Below are 17,853 nucleotides of genomic sequence, written 5' to 3' on the forward strand. Positions count from 1 at the left end.
ATTCTGAAGATTACATTGTCGTTTTTGGTTTGTTGGTTTTGGTTTTCACTTCTAGAAAACAGCTCTGTTATAATCTGTAATTGCACTGGCCAGAGCAAATGCTTTGCTCTATGTGTTAAATAGCTCAGTGAAATGGGAAGGAGGAAACTGGTTGATGGACACTACTTAGTCCATTGGCAAGGCCTGTAAAGCTCAGATGTTTCCTATGCAGCAGATGCTTTAACTGAATGTTATGAATTGCTCTTGTAAAGCACACCACCTAATAGATGTCACTCTTTTGTTTCCCCCTACTCTTTTGCAGCAAGTGACAGGCAGAAGTTTTGGTGAGAAAGATTTTCGTTCTGGATTAGAAAGCGGCATTCTTCTGTGTGAGTAAGTAACACTTACAGTTTTGAGCCTTGAATATAATCTTGACTAAAGCTGAAATGAACTTTAGCTAGTATGTCCAATTGTTGGTTTCTTTTTGCAAGTTGTGTGCATACTGATATTTGTGCATGCTGATATTTCACTGCAGCATCATTTCAGTGCCAAAGCTATTGGTATGGTGAGGATTGAAATGTGGCTTAAAGACAACAAGTTTTGCAAAGTGTTTCCCTCACTCCACCCCAGCTCCTTAGTTGAGTTATGTAAAGTAAAAATGAGGTTTGCTTTTTGGTTTCCTTTTATTTAAACATGTTAACCACAGATTGGCAAATGGTGTTCCACACCTGCCTGTGGGCTTCTCTGCTACAGTGAGGGGTTTTGGACCAGCTCCGGGTTCAAGCACAGTCAAGAGTTAGCCATCTGAATACCATCAATACTCAGCTGCTTTTATAGTTTCTGGAAAGGTTAGGCATCCTCTGAATTTTACCTGAAGGTGTATTTGAATGATGTGTTTTGTAATTTTTGGACAAGAGACACAAGTTAGCTTTTGCACGTTTCTCTCTGTAGTTTTAATAGCTAGTTTTTAGGCAGAGTCTTCCAAAAGCATGTTGTGGGCTTAGATGCCAAAGCTGGTGACTTTTAAGAGCAATTTGGAATTTTGCTCTAATGCCTGTAGTTCTTCGAAAATCCCATGCAGGTTGTCTGGAGTTTGGGAGAATCCGCTGATCTGAATCCCCTGTATGGACCGATTTCTTTCCCTGGGTGTGCATGGTTGTCACTCAAGTTGGTAAAAGCTGTCTTTGCACACCAGAAGGATGAAGCTTGTGCAGAACTGAATGCATATTGAAATTTATAAATGAGATCTCCTGAGATGTGTAGCTGGACCATTGCAGCTATTGGTTAAGTTTTATACTATGTAAGGTGCTGGAATTTGGAAACTGTTTTCAGCAGTAGAGTTGAGCTAATATCCTGTAACTCAACTCTAGGTAGCTTATGATAGCTTTGAAACCTACTTGAGTAAATACTGTTGTATATCTCACTGGTCTCATTAATCAGAGAGCTTGAACTTTAGCTGTTAAAGGGGGAAAAATATAAAGGAAATGATATGATCTAGTTTGATTGTAGCTGCATGTCTTTGCTGAGGAGTGGCTTTGGGAGGAGGGAAGTAGTTGTTATTGTTGATCAAAAGTTGTGTAACTCAGAAGGAGCATGTAGTTTACCTCTTTGTATTTAAGGGTTGCCTCTTGCACAAGATCTCTCTCCTCTGTGTGTTCAAGGGAAGTGCTGTGTGCTGAATCACTTCACAGTGCTCTTTAAATGTTAAGGTTGAATTGTGTTGCATGAAAAGTAAGGGATGTGTATTTCAAGATTAGATTGTAATCTTATCTGCAAGTAAGCAGAGGTAGTCTGATTTAAATGCTGGAAATCTTTAGATGGAAAGCTTAACTAACTAATGTTTTGCTAATGAAACAAATAAACATGTATTTCTTAGGAGGCTGTGAGCTCCAGTAACAAGCAGGTCAAGGGACAACACTTGGTTATACTACTAAATTGTTCTGTGATGTTGGGCAAATTGCTTGTCCTCATTTACCACCTGTGGATCAGTGCAAATCAGTCTGAAGGGATCTGTCTCCTCAACCTCAAATCTGAAAGGTCATGATGTTTGTATTACATCCCACTCCTGGCAGCTGTGGTTAGTGGGTAAAACTCTATTAGGCTACAGATCATTAACCAGAGAGCTGCCAGTTTACCCATTTGGCCTTCAGGTTTGGCTTTCTGATGATGAATAAATTATGAGGCCAGCAATAAAAGCGTGCTCCTCACTGGTTCTAAGTCCACTGTAAAATAAAGAATGCAACAGAAATTTGGGGTGTAACACTGAGAACTCTTAATGTACCTTCAAAAAGTACAGGCTTTGGCAAGTGAAGCACTGACAGTTAATTTTTTATCTGTTGCTCAGTGAAGAAGTGCTAGTAAAGCTGCCACGGGCAATATTGTCTTTCTAGACAGGAGATTTCTGGTTTATCAGAGACCTACCTGGGTACTCATTAACGAAATCTAGTGGTATTCAAGCTTTCTCTTAACCTCCTTCCAATCTGCTGTGCTTCCATCACAGCTGACCTCAACAAGTAGATGAAAACCTGAGCTCTCTTAGGTTTCTGAAGATGGAAGAATTTTTTGCCTTTAGTCTGGTTTATTGGATTTGTTGAAATTTTAGGGAAAAGCTGAACTTGCCTCAGTTTATCTCTACAGGACAGTACTCACTTTAATTGGTAACTCGTAGCCAGACACTTGGGTGGGTGATGTCCATGTGAATGTGGAGTGGTGCTTACTTCCACGTGGCTGTTTCAGTGTTCTCCTTTGCCTGTTGTATTTTGTGATGAGGACTGAAAGTGAGCTCAGGTTCTGAGGGATCCCAGCAGCTAGAGGACTGAAAACTTATGTCAGGACTGGGGACACAGACAGTATGCCTTGAATGTCCCAAACATGTCTCAAGCTACCTTCTGGCTTCACAGGTGTTTTGCAGAAGGGAAGGGGGGTAGCCACCATGCCAAAGTCCATTCCCCAAACAGTCAGACTAGTCAGACGTGCAAAATGGCACAGGGGGAATCTTGCTCTATGTCTAGAGCATGATTTTTGGAGTCTTATGCACAGTGATGCCAGGCCTCCTTCCAGTTGACCCTGATGTCTATGGCCTACACAGCCTGCAAACTCAGGCAGACATCACTACACTGGTTATAAACGATTCATTCAAGTCTAGCAACTATCCATGTATTTTAATAAATGAAAACTAGTAGAACTGTGTGATGCCAAAAGCTTGGACTCTTGGGATGGACATGTTATGGACCACCAGCCTGACTAGCAGAGCAGCCCTGCACACGTGTGCTAGCCACAGGCATCCACAAGCCTTGTACCTGCCTCTCTGGTGGTGTTTACGCTACAGCTGGCATCTCGATCTGGCCTCGTTACTTAACTTTTATAGCTTGACGCACTCAGCTCAGGAGCTGAGGAGCATATTTAAACAATGCAGGATGCGATAAAGCAGCAAGCTGACAGATGAGAGTAACACAAACCCTTCCTTCTTTCTGGATATTTGAAAGCCCACTTGTGCAGTTGCCCTGACAGTGCCAACTCTAATTGTTCACCCAGCTGTGCTGAGAAGCCAGTGACTATGACTTCTGTTTGTCTGAAACGACTTCATGGCTTTTTAGCATAGCTGGCTGACATCAGTGCAGATGGTGATTTCAGCAAGGGACCTCATAGCGAGGCAGAGGCAATTCTTGCTCTGCTCTTGCTTTGTGTATTAAATTCTCATATGCAAAGACTGAGGAGTTTCCTGGCTACGCTTCTGCATGGGTGGGCAAATGTGCCCTCCTGGGGGCACGGTGGAAAGCTATATGAGGCAGGAATGCAACACCAGTAGCAGGAAATATCACTAGAAACCCCCAATTTCCACTCCAGCACATGTTCAGGGGTTGTTTTGTTTTGTTTTTTCTTGTTACATAGCTTTAACATTTAGGTTTTTCATAAGAAGCTAGAGGATTAATCAGGAATAAATCAGATCTGGTTGTTGCAATGCTTAGGTGTTCCTATTCTACGGATTCAGGCATCTGAATGAAGGTTGGCTGCAAAAGAAAAAGTAAATGCTGTCTTCATCTGCCTGCCCCACTGATTTGGATAGTTCTGTTGCTTTTCTGAAACAGCAGATAAGGAAGCTGAAGTTTGCTTTTATTTCTAACCATGCAACAATTGCTATTAATAAGTTCAAAAATTACTACATGAAGACAAAATTGCATACATTTTCCTGCAACCTTGCCCAGTTGTTACTGCTCTAATATTCTTGCAAGTGTGTTTTTAAGGTGAGCAGCTCCTTTCCATTCTCCTTGCCATCCACCTTCCCTTGCCCAGCTCTGCTACTGCAGGATTCCTTCTTTCACATTGGGCATTCAGTAGTTAGAGAGGTCTCTGTGGGGTTGTGAGACTTGGAAAATCCAAGTTTACTTGCTTTGATATGACTGTCCGAGGGTGATATAGAGCCAATATATCTCTAAGCATTTCTGACATGCAATTGGGATCATATTTTCTCTCAAGCATTCTCTGGAATCAAGCCATACTAGGAGTCCAGCCACCCTGAAAGTTTGTATTAGTGGTAATGAGATTCTAATGTCAGGAATTAGGACCAAACCATGAAGAAGAGTAACAACAACAGTTGGAACATGGATCCTGGGCAAAGGACCTTAACTCAAACCGAATCCAGGTTTAGATATTAGCAGAAATGATATGGCTTTGCGGTGGAGTCCAACAGCATTATGATTGTGTGTAATAGCTTGGGTTCTGTATTTAGAACAGCTGCGTGTCTGTTTTATGTATGTAAATCAATTTATAGCAGTAAATGCAGGCTTAATAAATCTTTGGTTTTTCTCAAGCTTGGAAGTTCTAACAAATATTTAACTGCATACCTTGAGAAGTCATGGCATAAACATATAAAAGTGAAAGAGGAATAACTGTATGTGGATAAAGATGGATGTCACTTGCATATACAATTCTGGATATCAACTTGTGAGCATTTTCCCAAACTTTTCTTTGTTTCTTAAAGACACTTATTTTGTATATTAGCACATGGTGTTACATAGCTTAGTAAGATGTGCAGAAACTATGCTAATTGTTTGAACCGAGGATTCTTTGTGACATTTTGTTTTTTGAAAGAGCAAATACGAAGGTATTTTATTGCTTTTAAGTAGTCTTGGTAAAATTGGGTATGCGCAGTGAATTAAGGAAAAAGTTTTACACTTTTTCTCGTGTAGGACAATATCTAAGAAAGGTAGTTCTCTTCAGCTGTGCATGTTAGGAATATATGCTCTTAAAAAGAAAGTTTTTAAGTTTTACTTTTAAATAAAAAAGTGAGAAATTAGCCATGCACATAGATTATTTTAATAGTATTTAAAGAAAAAGTAAAGTGTGGCTATAAATTTGAGTGAGCTGAATGTGATTGTGATCAAGAATTACTCGATGGAATTTATCCTTTACTCTGTCATGAGAATAATTTTCTTCTATAAATAAGAAATCTCCTTAGCTTGTGTTCTTCATGTCACTGGTGATGAATGAGCTGCTTTTTCTCAGAGAGCAGAGTTTCTCTGGGCTTGCATCATGGTTATAGTGCATCTGACCAAGCTTTGGGCTGGCCTGAATGCTGTTTTCAGCAAGGGCTGGATATGTGCCAGATGAGTGCAACTGTAATGCTATGGAATAGTAAAACTTTGTCTGCTGAGTCAGTGGTACTGTTAGGTATGGAGAACAGCCTTCACTGTACGTATTTGGCTGTTTAAAAATCAAGTTCTTCTTGCAAGTTAATGTCACCTATGTAAAATTGCTATGCCATTGGTGGAGACCTGGTAGGGGAAAGCAAATACTCAGTTGTCTCTGTAGATTGTAGGATTTTGCAGATATGTTATTCTACTTGTCTGTCAGTGGTATAGGCCTGGCATCAGTTCAGCCCTTGGCTGTGTAGTGTACAGTGCAGAGACTCTTGTCTTGCCAGATACCTCACTGGAGAAGCTAGTAGATGCCCAGCCCTTACGCTTAATTAGGCTTTTGCTTGAATTTCCTATTCCTGGAAACTAAGAAGGTATTTGAGTTTCATAGGCATACTTGAAGTTTTGAATGTGACCCATGCCTTGCGGTGAGAAGGGATTGGCGTTCTCCTGTGGTTTGCAGGCTCTGTGTTGTAAAGCCAAAATATTATCAGCATCATGGATTTGGCATGTCTCCAGTTCAGAGAGATGGGCCCCGAGGCTCATTAAGCTTTAAGATTTAGGTTCATGTGAGGACATTTGAAACAGTTTTATATGAATCCAGAGTTTTTAATCTTTAAGTTTTATTGCCGCGCTACAATGAAGAGCTATTTATTAGTATAGTTTAGGTGAGGGGTCAAAGGTAATGTAAACCGTAATGCTCAGCTGTGTGCCTGAGGAGAATAGCCACTGAGGGGCATGCTTGAGTACACCCAGAGTGGCCTGTCTTTGCATTCATGTTAAAAAAAAAATGCATCTCAGCAGACTAGAGTTTTTTCAGTGGAGCTTGGTAACTGACACGGCAAGAGACTGTGGAACACTGACCCATTCAAATGGAGTGTTGCTCAAGTGCAAAGCAAGGTAATCCTGTGAGAGGTTTCAGCTTTCCAAGAGTGTGTGTCTAAGAAATTATATTGGATACGTACTTTGGGCAATTATCCATGGCCATTGCTACCTAGTGTAAAACTATGTGTGAATTACAAATCTATAGGTACATGGGACACTCTTCATGTCATTCGTTGTGGCAGGTTCTGTATAAATTGCTTGTGAAGGCATTTACACAATCTTCCCTTTTGCCTTTTTTGAGCTGTTTTGCAAGGCCTCTATCTTGTTCATATTCTTAGTCGTTGGCAGAGCAAGACCCATGCTATCCTGTGTTTGGTGTACTTGTTTTCTCAATCCTACACATTTGCATAGCTCTTTATTCACCTTTTACTTACCAAACTGGACTGTGAGCCCTTTAGAGGAGTCAGTCAGTTCTGTCCTGCTTGTTAAAGAAGCACCTTGTTCATCTGATCCTAAATAAATAATGTCAGGGGCATCATTAGCAATCACTCGAGAATGTTTTCCCAAAAATATTTTTGTGTCCTCAAAAACATCTCTATATTTTGAAAATTTTTTACCACTTCCTTTGCAACAAAATATTTTTGCTTTTCATTCTCTGCTCTTTCAATGCGATTTGTTAATCTTTAAGACTAATAGTGGATTTTTCTCTCCTTTTCAACTATTTGGGGGCATTTTGGAGCTGCCACTAGAACATAAATTTAAAATATGCAGATACTGAAGCTGCCTGGGCTAATAATTATCAAGTGCTGGAAGGCTGCTTGTTAGAATGTAAATCTGTAAAACTTAATTTAAAAAGAGAAATGTCTCCGTGAAGGTTTACTGTGGATAGAATTTCCTGAATTCTGAAATATGAAATGCAATGCTCTTTTACTTTAAGATCAGGTTATTAGTCAGCTTTTCTTTTTAAGAATATGATCTGTTTTTTGAGTGAAGAGATCTGTTGGATACCTATCCCTCCAGCCTGGATTGATCTGTGAACACACATCACTTCAACCTTTCTTTTTGTCCATTTCTGAAGCTTATTCTCTGAAAGTGCTTTTCTTCCATTTCCTTTTAGAAACAAGGTCTTTTTGGAGGCTGGTTTTTGGCAGCCATCCTCTGAATATTTTCTTAACTGACGCTTTCTTGCAAGAATTTCATGGGCAGTTGTCTTGATGCTTTTCATTAGATCTTTTATCAGCTGTTGCCTGAAACGCCTTCTCTTCCTGGCAGAAGTTTTTAAAATTCTTGACTGGTGATAAACAACCCCAGAAAGGCCTAATAGTACTAGCCACTGTGTGACTAACCTGATTTCAGCTGGTCTGTCCTGCTGTGGAGATACCTTATCTCCTGGAATGCCAAGCTTTGGGGACAGCACCGAATAGAGCAATTGATTCTTCCCGTACCCACCAGAGCTGGTTTTTATCGGGGGAAGGAAATGACCTAGCTTCTCCCTATAAGAGTGGGGATGGAGCAACTTTCCACTTCCATCATGCCGTGTTGTTTCCATAAGGTAAGGCAGCTCTAAGGTTTTAGCTTCTACGCAGTCTTCTGTGCTTCATGTAACAGCTAACTATGGAAGAGTCCGAGCCAGCACCTGGCACAGGGGAAAGGGAGGCTGGCTGTGGGGATGTTGGACTGCAAGGGGCAGGAGGACTTTGAGAAGTGAAGAACAGAGGATTGCCCTGACTCAGGACAGGTGCATAAATGCCAGGGGTGGTGGGCAGAAATCCCAGCTGAGAGCTTGAAGGGTCTGGTGAATAGGTCAGGTCTGTGTATAGAGACTCAAGTTTTGTGGATGGAGCCTGAAGAGGCTTGGTTTTATCCTGGTTTGGGTGTTTGGTGTTGGGGTTTTTTGCCTTCATCGTATTTTGTTTGAATTCTTTTAAAAACTATTTTATCTGTATTTCTTTTTGTCATATCTTTGCTCCTTTTACTGTTAAAAAGTTCCTTGCGATTTCATTATCCTATCTTCCTTCTGGTCATGTCAGAGAAACACTGGTCATACCAGATACCAGAAAGCCTCAACAGGAGAAGTATTACAGTCTTTGTATTTCTGTTCTTTTTTCTTCCCCATGTCATTTAATTTCTTGCATAAGTAGCTGTTTATACTCTAGAATGATTTCTGTGAGAAACAAGTTGAACAAGAAAGCTAAAGTTTTAAAAAGTCCTCCCTAAACTTGTTTTGCCAGTCATCTCCAAAATGTCTGCTGGTCACCAAACCCCAGCTGCCAAAAAGGTCAAGCTTGGGGAATGTACCTACATTCTCCTTTTGAAAACAGTACTGAAGGACATTGTTTTATGGTTTGTTTCAACCACTATTCCCTCACCGTGTGGTGTCAGACCTTAAATTAGCACTACCTTGCTGGAGAGGAAGGAAAAAGGAGAAAATAACGGAAGATTTAAAATCATCCTGTTTTGCTACCTCTCAGGACTGCTTAGCTGGACTTGTCCCATTGTCATCTGTTCTCCTAGATGCAGGAGTATGAAAAATAGTACCCATACCTTCAAAACAAAACAAAACCAAAAAACCCACAAAAAATCCAAACAAACAAAAAAACCCCAATATAAACAACACTTCTATTCCAGCTTCAACACTCACTCTCTGGCCATTTATACAGTAGCTCACTAGCCTTGGCATAGCAGAACGTGCTACACAGTGATAGACAAGTTTTTCTTTAGAAGATGCACATCCACTTGAGGATTTTCTATGTTTGAAGAACACAGCTGTGTAAAAACCTGAACTAAATTTGTGCGTGGGAAAACCTGGGCTTGCAACTGGTCGTAGTTTGGAGCAAGACTGGGGTCTGACATTTCCATGAGGAGCGAGCAGTGTGTCTGCCCTCGATGCCCTCGCAAGGATGAATATACTTGAGCCCTAATGATTTTTACGGCACAGGAAAAAAGACTGCCTCCTTGGAGGAAAGAGTTAGTATCAGACAGGGTCAGCAGGAGCTGGGAGGTACTCAGAGAAGCAAGTGATCATGGAAAGTCTAAGTACAATTCTGGACCTGGTAGGCTTCAACCCTCTGTCTGAACCTGCCAGCAGGGACCTTAGTGCTTTCCTTAGACTGATCAGTATTGCTGAACTGGCCAGACTGATCAGATGTCTGAGGTGGAGGGTCTCAATGTGCGCTCAGCTAGGTGTGTTTTTTGAGCAAGTGCCTTCAAGTGTCCTCCTGCTGCAAGCATGGGTGATGGAAGTAACTTGTCTAATATGATCTGGGGATAGGGCCTTTAAATGCATGTTGTAGCAAGGCTTACGTTGATTGCCTGCCCTCTCTGACTTGGTACAAAGGTGATATGGTTAACTTTTGTAATGGAAGTAAATGTTGTGAAAATAAAACACTGAACCAATGTGTGTTTGTTTCAGCTGATGTAGGAGCTGATGGGTTCTGTGTTGCTCCTGTAACACTTGTCCTGCCACTGTTTTCCGTGCCTTTCTCAGGGATTGCTGCAATACCAATACATTCTTAAAGATTTAATTTAATGTCCTGGAATGATCCATTCAGCAGGATTTTTGATGCTTTTTTAAGTTATCAAATTTGTGATTCCAGAAGAATGTGAAGTTGTTTTGTCTTTTTTGGGGGAAGGGGGGGGAGTAATGTGATGCCATACAAAATTTTCAGAGATAACAGTGAGGTTGGACAACAGATGCTGGAATTGTTCCCCTGTCCGTAAATGCCTACAGTACAGTTATCTAGACTTGCTGTGCAGCTAAGTGCAGGAAAAAAGCTGCTTCTGGTTATGGTCATGTCAATAACTGTCTGATGTCTCACTTTGCTGTCTGCAGTACAGTAGGTAGGACAGTACTCTGCCAGGTACTGGTTGCCAAGGTTTCTGAATGGTAACCGGTGGGTATTTTTACAAAATTCTTTTTTTGAGTGGTACAGAAAAATAACAACAAATGTTGATTAACGGATCAACACACACTATTCTGGTCAAGTTGAGTGCTGGGAGAGTGACAAAGCCTAGAGCTATAACTGTGGTGGGACTGGAAATGGGGCCAGGGTAGTGGGGCAGGAGGAAGGTTTGGGCTGCAGATGTTTGCTCCTCCGTGAACTTGGTCACCGGGGTCATGTCTGAGTGTCTTCACCTCAGAATGAGCCAAGGATTAGGATTAGGGTTAGGATTAGGATTGGGGGAGGGACAAAGGCTAGAGCTGCAGATGCAGTGGGGCTGCCAGAGGAAGGTTTACGCTGCAAGTTTTCTTCCCTGCAAACTCTTTAACCTGAGACATGGCTGGGGATGTGAGGCCCAGGGCAGCCAAGTCCTTCGGTTAGGGCTGGCAGGGCGAGAAAGCATGGGACTGCAGTTGTAGGGGCCTGCCAGGAGAAGGTGTGGGTTCGGAATTGTTTTCTGCCCTGCAGACTCTTTCCCCTGGGCCGTGGCCGAGGGCCTTGCGCCAGGTCCCCAGTGCAAAATGGGTAGGGCTTCTGTTTGCCCCATATTTCAAGAAAAACTTGCCGGAACTGATAAAACTTTACATATCAAGACAGATGCTTTATATGAGTCTAAATAGGCAGAGAAAGTTTAGTTTGTGTGTATTGACCTATGTGGGAAGAGGTGTATTCAGTGGCTTTTTCGAGAAGCGGGAACAGACAGTAACTGTGTGACTGAAGGCGGCCATTGAGACACTCTGCATAAACAGTATGGCTTTTCAGCCAGGTTGGTGGCCGAGCAAGCTTAAGCCACTTGGTATTTTGGCATCTGGACTGTTGCTGTAGATGAGGTAATAATTTAGAAGCAGCCAGTCTGCTCTGGGAGAAATCTCCCTTTGGCACGTTCTGCAGCGAGCAAGTCCTGCGGGTTTTGGTGCCAGACTGTTTAGAGATGTTTCCAACAGGAGGTAAACATTTTAATAATAGAGACCTTTCTTCCTCAGGCTTTTCCATCTTGCCCCATCCCATTTCCTCCCTCTTCAGACTCCAAATGGTTGTCTAAAATGTTGTTTATTCCCTGCTCCCTTCCTTCCTCTCACTTTATCCTTCTCCCATATTTCACAGGGAAGCCTGCACAAGCCATTTTGAATATTTGTTTAGAATGGGCTTTGGCATTTGAGATTTCCATTGAGAACTCTTTATTTGACTTTGTATTACTGTCTGTGGCTTTTGATCTGCACCTGCAATATTGGTTGTGGTGCCTAATGTATTCATGTTTGAGTAATAAAGAAAATGGGAAGCTTTAGCTAATATATCTTTTTTTTTTTTTCTGAGACAGAATAGGCAGATTGAAGATGGCAGTCACAATAGAGCTAGAGTATTTGGAAAGAAGTGCTCTGACAAAAAAAAATGATCTTAAGTTGCCTGTTGCAGCAGCTAAATAGAAAATAATAGTTTACAGGGTTGCTGCTGTGCAAGTCTGAAAGGTGTGTACCTTTTGGGGGAACAAGTAGTAATGCTTGTTTGTCATCTGTGAACTAAAACGATGATTATAGGAAGTGAGATGTGTGGTTCTTTTCTAGCCGTTCTGTGCATGTAGGGGAGGAAAAGTGAATTGTTTGTATATAAAAGTATATTCTTTCATCATTTGTTTTTAGGATATAATAGTTAGTGTTAGATTCTACCTTAAGAAGAAGGCAGGAATAGCACAGCAATCTGTATGAGCTTGGGTTACAGAGTTTTTAACTGTAAGAAGGGCAAGAAAATACCCCCAACTCCCAAAAATGTCATTCACATTGGGTTTGTTGCCACTCCTGATTATGGTGGTGTTGGAGATGTGGGGACTCAAGGGTGTAATAACACAAGTACAATTGGGACAGGTTCAACAGGAGCTTTATTAACTAGGATCATAGAGAACATTTAGAATAGCGTCTGCCCCTCTGCTCCCCTGTTCTCTCCAAGTGATTGCAGGGACCCAACCTATATACTGTTTCAGGGGAAAAAAAGAAAGAGGTGAGGGAAAACAATCATTTCGATGTTAACAAAGCCAGGTATCCACGCCTGGGAGGGGTGGACTCCTTAATGAGCTTGCTAACTGCCACAGTCCTAAGAAGGAATCAAGCAGTAAGTAAAGTGACAGTATGGAGAGATGGCTCTTGGAGGAGCCTATAGGAGTGGCACATCCTGTGTTATCTTAGCTCAGAAGTGGGCAGTTGGAAACAATCACAGACTGTTAGTTTTTAATTGAAAGGAATGTTCTTTTAGTTAGGATAAACTTCTTAGCCAGACCTCTCAAATCTTAAATACTAGTATTTTTACCACCACAGTAGGCTGATAGAAGAGTCAGTTCTTGAATGGAGACGGTATCAGCACAAAGTGAGATTCCTCTCTTCCATAGTGGGTATTCTAATTTTTAGAGAGTTCTACGTTATCATAGACATCTCTGTTTCCCTTCAGAGATCTTGAATTTGAAGTGAGTGTCTTGACCTGATGACTTTCTTCCCAATGGATGGGACTGGTTGAATTTTATTCCTTTGGATAAAAGGCATAAGGGTTTTCTCTTGGGGGAGGGATGGTAAAGAAACAGTGTTTGTTGCAACAGGATTTTATAATTAAAATTCCCCACTTTTAGAGGCTTGGTCATTTTTTTTGAATATTCTAACAATGAGCCATGTCTGCACTTCTTATAGTATGTTCATGGGCGGTGGGGTACTTTGTTTGGGGGGGTTGCTAATCTTTGGACACTGAACAGTGTTCAACTGTGGTATCACTGGCCTAATGATGTTTTCATGAGGTGAGGTTTTTTGGACTCCTTTTTTACTTGTCTTCTCACATTTACATTTTATGTGGACCTCCGTTCTCCACAACATATGCAAGGATGGCATTCAATTTCAAGTAGAGATGCAAAAAAATAGACAGGCCACCCATAAAGTGTACGTCCTTTCTCACTTTCCTGCAGTGCAGAAACTTCTGGACTGTTCTTCCCAAGCTATGGTGATACCCGGATGCCTTCTGGGTTTCTGCTCTCGGGCCCTTCTAGGCATGACTTGCCTCTAGGCAATGGAGGCAGACTGATGTGACAATTCACCCACAACCTGTGAAGACTGATGTGATCTAGATACATTTAGGTTATAAAAGAAATATTGTTGTGGTACTGTGCTGTGGATATTTTTCCTCCTAGTTTTCCTTCATTTCAATGATGGGTCTTTGGGTACACACATGTGTCTTCAGGAGGGGAGAAAAAGGAACATCTTCCTTTCCAGCCATACTGAAATACTTACGGGCTGGGGACAAGTGTTTGATAATTTGATTTTGTGACTTACCACTCATAAATACTCCTTTCTCGTAACAGGTTGCTGAATGCAATAAAGCCGGGATTGGTAAAAAAGATCAATAGACTACCGACCCCCATTGCAGGTTTGGTGAGTATGTCAAATGGAGAAAAAAAAATTTCAGTGCTGCTTTTTGCACCTTGATTTTATGACTGTGTGATTTAGATAGCAATTATTTTCGTAATTTGAACTCTTCTAACCTACAGTTAGACAGTCCCTCTGAAATCTGAACTCTCAGTGTAGTCACCGTAAGACCTTCCAGTCTTTTTTTTTTGGAAGTGGGCTGTATTAAAGAAGCCGAGTATATTTTTAGAGGAAGAGTATCTTCTTGGTTATATGTCATCTTCCAGTTGTGGTGCCAGCTTTAGAAAGACTGGAATGTATGCATTAGAAGCTGTCACCACAAAAAGATAGCTTTTTGGAAAGAAAGAAAAATGTACTTGTATATTTTGTCTCATTTTCTCTTTCCCCAAAATACCACAGTCTGCAGATAGCATTCATTGCAGGACTGTCCAGGGAACTGTTTCATGTTGACTTTAAGGGCAAACTAAAAGTTGGCCATAATCTGTTATAACCGAGGAAGACCACAGAGGACGTGCTGACAGCCCGTGGGCTCTCAGGAGCACCAGATGCTCAGGAGGTCACCTCAAGGGGAGGCACAGTCCTGTGCTTGCTGTTGGGGAAGAAGGTGGGGGTATGAATGGGTGTTGGGTCTAACAGGATTAGCTGCATAGAAATATGACTGTATTGATTTTACTTTGAGAGGTAGCTCGGAATAAAAGAGCCCCTGAACATGTGGAAGGTGGCCATCCTCAATTTAGACTAATGGTATACTTATATACATGGTTCCTTTCTGTCCTGTCACTATTCACATTGCAGTTTAGTTGTGCAAGATTCAGAACGTATTACTTGCTGACAGCTGAGGTTAACGTTCCTTTATATAAACTGCATTAAAAAGTTTCAGTGTATTACTAACCATGTTACATTCATTTTTAAATTGATTCTATAATGTAATTACAGAGCCTTTGAGGCTGGGTCCTTCAACCTGTAGATTGACAGGCGTATTTCTGCATGAATACTGCCTAGTTCTAGGATTTAATTTGTGATCCCTACCACCCTTTCTCTAAAGTTTCCTTGTGTGCCTTTCTTTTGCCTCTAAAACCCATCTAGTTTTATTCCTACGCAGTCCTATTTGAAAGGAATACTTGATATAAACAGCTGCAAAAGATACCAGTAGTGCAGTTTTCTTTTCCTTGGCTCCCTTTCAGGAAAGACTCAAATTTTTGTTATGACTGTTTTAAGAGGATGATATTGAATTACATTGGGTTTTTTCTTATTCATATGTGAAATCCCAAAAGTAAGGTGGTTGTAGTAGGAGGGACATAGAAAAAAATCATTATGTGTGTGTATTTTTCTCATTCCTTGAGATAAATCTCTCTTGCAAGATGTACATCATCAAAGCATTACCAAAAAAGCAGTTTTCAGGCTATTAATGATACAGCAGATTTTTTTTGTGTTGGGAAGTGACTTTTTTACTTCTGTACCTGTGTCCTCTACTTACTTTTAGCAATTACTTTTCTAAATATTTTTCCTAATATATAATTAGGCTATTAAAAAAGTTCACTGGTGCTTCTGGCATCTTGGACATTACCAATGGGTGTTTTTATCTACTGTTCTGTGAATAAATTGCTCCAAACAAAGCAAGCCATCCAAATGTCCCCTTGCTTTCGAAGGCATCTGGTTCCATATCTGCTGACTTTTGTTGCCATTTTTACTTACGGTGGTGAGTAAGTGGCTGTTGTAAGGATTGCATGTGAATTGAAATGATCAAGTGTTCTAGTCTGTTACACATATTTATGGTGTATTATTTTTTTAACACAGAGACATCAGGAGTAAGTTTGTGTGCAGGGTGTATCTTTTTCTTTTCTCTTACCTGTACCATGTCCATGTGTCTGAAAAAAAAATTTCAAATATTGACACTATAGTCCAGAAACAGTTATACCTCCTAGTTAGTTGACCACATATGAGGGACATTCCTTTATTTATTGCCAGTTTTTCTTTATTATCTTAGCCTTGGTTGGCTTGACATAGTATATAGTTACTTCTTTCCAGATATTTCACCCCAGTGAGTGTTATTTCCTCCAGTACACGTAGAAATACTATGAAAGCTTCAGTGCCTTTTCTGCCTTGTGTGAGACGTGCTTTTGACTCCACATGTGCTTTTGAACTCCTAGATACTGCTTCTGCCTTAAAAGTGTAACTTAATCACTCTAACAGAATTAATTTATACCTGATACCTGATAGAATTTAGTTCACTAGTAGAGACAATAGGTAGGTTTTTTTTTTTTACAGAGTGGGAGATAAAACTTATGAGTAATTGTGAAGTACTCAAAGTGCCTTTTGTTTCATTTTTAACGTCCAGAGGCCCAGTCAGTCATATATTATGTAGCTCTACAAAATGTCTACTTGAATCTAATTCTCCAGATGATACTCTCTTTTTCTCCTTTGTTATTGTAAGGACAAATGAAGACGTATGCTTTATTGAAGGAAAGTAACAGTAAGCTTGAAGCCTGTATCGGAGACATGCTGAGATGTTGATCTGGGAGTATTATCAGGTGTAAAAATTTTGCCCGTATTTCTTGTTTGAGTGATTTCTCATAACACTGCTGTGAAGTATTATGTATAACTGGTCCAGTGTCGACAGACTGTATTCTTCAAACTTTTCCTGGTGTTTAAAGCTAGATGAATCTGCAGTTACTCTGAAATTCTTACCAGTGACTTGCTCATGTGGTTTAACAGGGAATGGCTTATTTGCAGATCTTTTGTATACCAGAACACTAATCACGTAAGCAGAATTTATTGGTTATAGTGTTGTAAAGTAAGGACTCAAGGATCTGCACACCGCCATACTAAGCACAGGCCATATAAATACACAAAGATGATCTTTGTCTCATTGCAAGTCTAAGTCAGGATGTGGATTGTATGCAGCATTACATATAGAATTACATATGTTCAGCTTGGCAGGCTTGTTTGTAATTTGCTTTGATCTCCAGAAGTGTCGACTGCTTCTGTTATCATAGCAGAAATGATACATTGCTTTAATGAAATAAAATGTAGGACCAACAGTTTGGTATTCAGACTTACAGCGAGTATTAAATTTGATGAAATGCTTTCTCATTCCAGTTCAGTATTCATTAATCCAGAAGGCTAATGCTCCCACGAAAAAGCAAATTCACAAAACATCCAAAGAACATATTAAACGTAGGTAGGAATAACAGGCTTTGCTGAAAGACCTGTGTTGCCAGAAGAAATTTTCTCATGTGAGAAACTGATACTGAACATCTTTCTTTTAAGACTGTCAGCTTTCCAAAGCATCATTTCATGTATTTAATTGTGCAAGGCTGGAAAAGTATTCTGGCTGAGTTATTAATTGAAAGACCATCTGAAGCTGGAGAAGTCTTAAAAAGATGGATTATTAGAGTACAATGAATATAATTAATGTATAAGTGATTTTTATAAAACCAGCAATTTTTTCAGTGAGTTGCTGTTGGTTTCTTTCATTTTGTATGACGCTCATAGTGGGCACAATTAATTTTTAAGGTTTCTACTAATTGCAATTTTGTACAACTATGCCTTATCATATATTTAATTCTATAGAAATAAAAAATTTCAATCATCATCATAGATAAGCTTTGCTCTATAATGCTAACCACTGTATGTTGACTATCTTTTTCCCTTAAAAAAATTTCTAGTTTTTGCTTCCTGTCCCTGAATAATGTCACTCTGAGAAAAGAAAAGGTTTCTGCCTTATCTTTTGTTTGACAGGGTTTAAGAGAGTTTACAGCATTACTTCAGTTCCTTGAACAATCCCCACAGGAGCTCAGACACTTACTTCAGAGGCTGTGTGAAAGAGTCTCACATATAATAGTAGGAAGTAGTCAAGACAAAGTTGGAGGGCTGAACTTCAGCTTGGATCTTGGCTCGTGTTTCGGCACTACTGAATAAAAATCTGTTTACTGTGGCATCCAGTTTTCAGCTTGTGTACGGTCCTCAACTTCGTGACATTTGTAAGATTTAGCAATGGAAAAAATAGCTCTGCAAAAGTCACCTGGTTGCATGATTATTGCACCAAGATGAACAGAACCATAACTGCTGTTTAAA

At 40.4% G+C, this 17,853-nt stretch overlaps 1 protein-coding gene across 1 annotated transcript in view; it reads left to right on the plus strand.

Annotated features, from left to right (window-relative positions):
* LIMCH1 (LIM and calponin homology domains 1) overlaps positions 1-17,853 on the plus strand; it is a 182,747-nt gene that overhangs the window by 66,610 nt on the left and 98,284 nt on the right. Inside the window, exons 2-3 of the mRNA XM_059818246.1 lie at positions 302-372; positions 13,713-13,782. The gene's annotated coding sequence lies outside the window, so the exon portion shown is untranslated. The remainder of the gene's footprint in view (positions 1-301; positions 373-13,712; positions 13,783-17,853) is intronic.

This window comes from Gavia stellata, chromosome 5 (assembly GCF_030936135.1).
Source record: "Gavia stellata isolate bGavSte3 chromosome 5, bGavSte3.hap2, whole genome shotgun sequence".
NCBI classification, from domain to species: domain Eukaryota; kingdom Metazoa; phylum Chordata; class Aves; order Gaviiformes; family Gaviidae; genus Gavia; species Gavia stellata.